Genomic DNA, 5,637 nt, shown 5'->3' with positions numbered 1-5,637 from the left:
ATAAATTCAAACTAAGTCAAATAAATTCCTAATCAAGCCAAAAAATCCAAGAGCTTCAACCCTCTGAGTTAACTCAGTGTTGGCTCAATCAAACTTCAACACTGTCCGATCATCGCAATACTCCTTTGAGCACTGTCCTCTCTCTCAGATTCTTTTTGAATTCCCCGCACACTTATTTTATGCAGAATTACTCTAATCCACACACAATTCATAATTCAATTACTCAATACACACCACACAAACTTAGAAATCACACTTCTATATTAATAAATAAATATTTACACAATGAGTTCGTTCTTGGCCTGATCTTCTATATCAAAGGCCTTTCCTTTCATAAAAGGCCTCCTATAACCCTTCCACACCATCCAAACACTCCATAGACCTTCTAGCCATCCTCAACCACCTCCCATCCACCTGTCACATCCACAAGAACATTTAAATTGCATGCTTGATTTTACCCAAAAAAACCAAAAAAGTGAAAACAGATTTAGTTTAGTTTCCTTGCTTACACATTAGTATGGTTTGATGCTCTTTACATCTATAACTTAGATAGCAACCTTAGGTTAGTGTTGATTTAGCAATTCTGTTTATCATCACTGTTTAAATGGTTAATTAGGATATGGTGTGATTTATCACTACATGTTGTTTTCTTCATTACTATAGTACAGTAGCTCTCTTAGAATAGATTTTCTTTTCTTCCATCAAAGAATCAAGCTTCTTTTGACTCCATAGAAGTCTGGCTTGGAACCCCTGGGGTCTCTTGCCAGATGAACAGTGAGAACAGGTAGGACCTTCACTTTTAATTGTGCATATAACACTGTCACATCCAAGTTTGTATGAACCTCGGGTTGATAAGTAAAGATGGTAGCCCAAGAGTTGCAGCATCCTTGCTGTAATACTGGCACTCATCACTTTTTGGTGCTGTTGCTGGGGAGTTGTCTGAGTAGAATTTGATTACTGCTTTCTTTTCTTCTATTTGTAGTCTTCAATTTTCTGTTGTTAGTTTATTTCTACAAAATTAATCTAGTAGCTTCCTTTCTTTCAGTTGTCATTAATTGCTTTCCTTTCCATTCTACAAGTATAATTTCAATTCAGCAAGTAACTTTTCTTTCTGTTAGTAGTTTTCATTCAATCAGCAATTTCATTTCTGCAAAGTACTTTCCAGCAAAAAAATCTTACAAAAACCAACCCAAAAACATTTCATTTCATGCCTCATAGGAATAGGGACAATTTAGGAAAATTCTTGCCAAATACCCCCACTGCATCCAACCGCCAACCTCCTCTCTTCTTCAGTGGCTGTGAATTGGAGGAACCTTTAGGTGAGAAACCTGACATATTTGAAGAACCTACAGGGGAAGAAGATGAAGAAGAACCCATTACTACTGAACCAATGGTTGAAAATTGAAATGACTAAGGGAATAGAGAGAGAGTTGAGGGTGCCTTCCCCATCAGGGAAACCAACGGGGACACTAAGATGAAGAATATAAGCCCCTCTACTCTAACTCATTTCCATGGCCTGACCATAGAGGACCCCGACACTTTCCTATTTTAGTTTTTCATTATATGCTGAACCTATGACTATACAGATGATGAGAAAAAGTTAAAACCGTTTCCATCTACCCTCAAGGATGCAACATTGCGTTGGTTCATGGGTTTACCTGGAGATAGCATCACAACTTGGGCTTAGATGCAACATGATTTTAACAACAAAGAAGAGATACTAAAGAAGATATTTTCAGGATGACCATGGACCAGGATGAATCCTTAGAAGATTACGAAGAAATATTCTAGCTCAGTTACAAAAGGGCCAGGTGCACACTTGACCCCGAGTCACTAACGCTGGTGCTGCTCAGAGGAGTAAGGGAAGATCTGCTGGACACCTTACATTTGTTAGCAGGAGGAGATATCTACTAATTACCCTATGAGGATATCAATAATGTCTTTAGAAACCATTCTAGGGTAGCCAGGAAAAAGGGTGGGAGTAGTCAACCTATGGCCAGTACATCATCTTCCATCTCATCCCTCAAGGGTGAAATTGGAAATATGTTGGAAGATTTCAAAAGTGAGATGTTGCAAACCCTTGACTTGCGATTGGACACCATGAACATCAAAAGGAAGCAAGAGGAAGCAGAGAGATCCTTGACCATATTTTTCCCTAGATGCACTAGGAGGCATCCTAGGAATGAATGTCCATTGAACTGCATTGAGATTTGTTCGGTATGTCAAGAAAACCACTCCACAAACAAGTACCCTTCTTTACCTGGACTCAAAGCTATATATCAAGGATCTAAAGGGGTCACTGAGTAGCTTTGCTACATCAACTAAAGGAGACCTCCTAGGCCTAGACCATATTACAACCCCAACCAAACCACAACTATACCTTCTTGGGGACCCCCTGCTCATCCTTCCTAGTCTACACCCCCTTCTTGGTCCTATGCATCTCAGTATCATTCCCAACTAGCCATCCAGTCATTTCAACCTTACGTTCTGCCACAACCTCAGTGGAATACCCCACTCCAGGGGTGGAGGCCCCAATACAACAATGCTCCATCTCTATTGCCTCCACCACCTACCCAACCACAACTCCTACACTCTGCTACACCCAAGCAACTCCAGATGCTTGCCCAGCCAAATATGAACCCGAAAAATAGGCAGGATCAATAAGTATACAATGGAGAGACATCATACCTAGATTATGCTATAGAAATCCAAGAGATCAACCTAAGATCTGGGAGAATTGTCCTGGATAACCAACCTCCCTCTCCACATAGGGAGATTGAGGAAGAAAGAGGGGAAAGAAACCTTAAAGTAAATCCACCCTTTCCTAAGAGACTAGCCCAACCACTCTAGCCTACCCTAGAAGAAACTAAACTTCTGGGAGAATTGAAAAATCTATGTGTAAAGATCCCCCTTCTCCAGGAAATAAAAGGTGTTCCCATTAACAATAAGTTGATTAAGGAGAAATTCTTCAAGAATCTAAGAAGAAGAAAAAGGTATGCTGCTACCATTAATGTCATTGGGCAGCTATCCAACTTAATGTTGGGGTAGATAATATGTCCAAAATATTTGGACCTTGGAAGCCCTGTAGTAGATGTGCACATCAATGGCACCATCGTCCCACACACTTTGATCTATCTTAGGGTTTCAATTAATGTGATGACCAAGGACACCATGCTCAAGCTCAACCTCCAAGGGTAATTGAGCAAGACCACAACAGTTCTGCAACTTGCAAACCAATCCACAGTCACCCCTGAGGGAATTGTGGAGGATGTGATGGTCTCCATTGAATCCTGGGAGTACCTTGCATATTTTCTAGTTCTCCAGCCTAAGGCTAAGCTTACTGCTACCCTCTCATCCTTGGGAGGCCATGGTTGGCCACAACCGATTCATACATTAGCTGCAGAGCTTGGAATATGACCATCAAGAATGGGCATATGTCCAAATAGTTAGTCCTATACCCTCCTACTCAACCTTCTCTAGAGCATGATTTACCTTTATGGTTGGAGGAGGAGGAAGAAGATGAGGTTTATTCCATCCAAGTTTGTTCTTTGGAAGCAACCATAGGACGAGGACAGCAAGATGAGGAGGACTTAATTGAACACCTGCTCCAAAGTCCAACTCCTAGTTCGTTACCATTAGAAGAATAAGTAAGGGAAACCTAGAACAAACATCCAATTGACTTACGCTTGGCCGGTTCCAACCCACTCTGTGTCAAAACCATAGAATTCGTCCTAGACAAAAATTTTAAAATTAATCCATCTCTTTCTTCTCTTAAAGAGGAAAATCTATGCAACATGTTGAGAGAAAACCTAGATGCCTTCTCTTGGAGTTACAAGGAAATGAAGGGAGTACACCCCTCAGTGTGTACTCACCACATATACATCAAGGAAGGTTGCAAGCCAATCTGACAACCACAAAGGAGGATGAATCCAGCTATTAAAGATATAGTCAAAGAAGAACTACAAAAATTGCTAGATGCAGGATTCATTTACCCTATCTCCGAAAGTGAGTGGGTCTCTCCTTTAGTCTTAGTTCCCAAGAAAAATGGTAAGTGGAGGATTTGTGTCGATTACAGTGAGTTGAACAAAGCCACAAAGAAGGTTCATTTTCCCCTACCCTTCATTGACCAAGTGCTAGATGGCCTGGTAGAGAAGAAGTTTTTTTCTTTCCTAGATGGATTCAATGGGTACAACCAAATCCAAATCTGCCTAGAAGACCAGTATAAGACCACATTCACCTATCCTAGGAGTACATTTTCCTATAGGGTCCTTCCTTTTGGCCTATGTAATGCTCCCTCCACTTTCGAGAGAGCAGTCTTGATTATTTTCGCCGAATTAGTACATGATGCGGTGGAAATTTATATGGATGATTTTACACCTTATGGTTGTGATTTTCGAGAAGGCTCAACTAACCTAGGAAAAGTATTGCACAAATGCATTGAAATGAACCTGTCTCTCAGTCTGGAAAAATGTGAATTATTAATGACTGAAGGGACCGTGCTATGTCATTCAATATCTCAGCAAGGACTGCAGGTGGACCTGAACAAAATAGCAATCATCCAAAGGGTCCCACCCTTTGCAAAAGCTGAGGGATGTCAGAGTTTCTTAGGGTTAGCTGGATACTACTGAAGGTTCATAAAGGACTTCAGTAAGTTGGCCTCTCCTTTATTTGGGTTTTCGACCAAAGATTTTGAGTTTATATGGTAAAAAAGGTTTCAAGAGGCCTTAGACATTTTAAAGGGTGAGTTAACCACTGCACCAGTTCTTCGAGGCCCAAACAGGGCCCTCCCTTTTCATATTCATGTTGATGCCTCATGCAAAGCCATAAGAGCGGCCTTAGGTTAGGTAGAGGAGAAATTTCCGTATGCCATCTATTTTATCAGTAAGAACCTGTCAAAGACTGAAAAGGAACTCCTGGTTATTGTGTATTCATTAAACAAATTTAGGCATTACATTACAGGCTACCAAAAATTTGTGCATATTGGCCACGCTGCAATAAAATATTTAATGAACAAACCAAATGTGAATGCTAGAATTATAAGATGGTTGCTTTTATTATGACAGTTTGATATAACTATTGTTGATAAGCATGGTAAGGAAAATGTTGTTGTAGACTTTCTATCTAGGATGAATCTACCTATAGGTGAAGAAGGAATGGTGGATAACCAGTTACCAGACGAGCATTTTTTATTTTTTTTTATTTCAGTTCTCTCCCCATGGTTTGCTGATATAGTAAACTATTTGGTTTCAGCACAGTTCCCACCAAAATTTCCCTCCAAAGAAAAGAGCAAGATAGTCAGAAAAACGCCCCCTTCACCTGGATTGGGGGCAATCTTTTCAAACTTGGCCCAGATCAAATCTTGACAAGGTGTGTAAGGGAAGAGGAAGTTTTTGATATCCTTCTGACCTGTCATGATGGGCCTTGTGGAGGTCACTTTGCAGAAAAGAGGACAACATTCAAAGTGTTACAAGCGGGCTATTATTGGTCCACTCTTCATCAGGATGTGAAAAAGTACATTAGTTAGTGTGGTCGGTGCCAGAGGATGGGAAAGCCTACTTCAATAGATGAAATTCCCTTACAACCTCAAGTGAATTTCGAGCCATTTGACAAGTGGGGCATGGACTTCATTGGGCCTAT

This window comes from Pinus tabuliformis, chromosome 6 (assembly GCF_031772625.1).
Source record: "Pinus tabuliformis cultivar Carrire ecotype Pingquan chromosome 6, CPIR1, whole genome shotgun sequence".
In the NCBI taxonomy this organism is placed as follows: Eukaryota; Viridiplantae; Streptophyta; class Pinopsida; order Pinales; family Pinaceae; genus Pinus; species Pinus tabuliformis.
The sequence above is the reverse complement of the archived record's forward strand: the minus strand, read 5'-3'. Positions refer to the sequence as shown.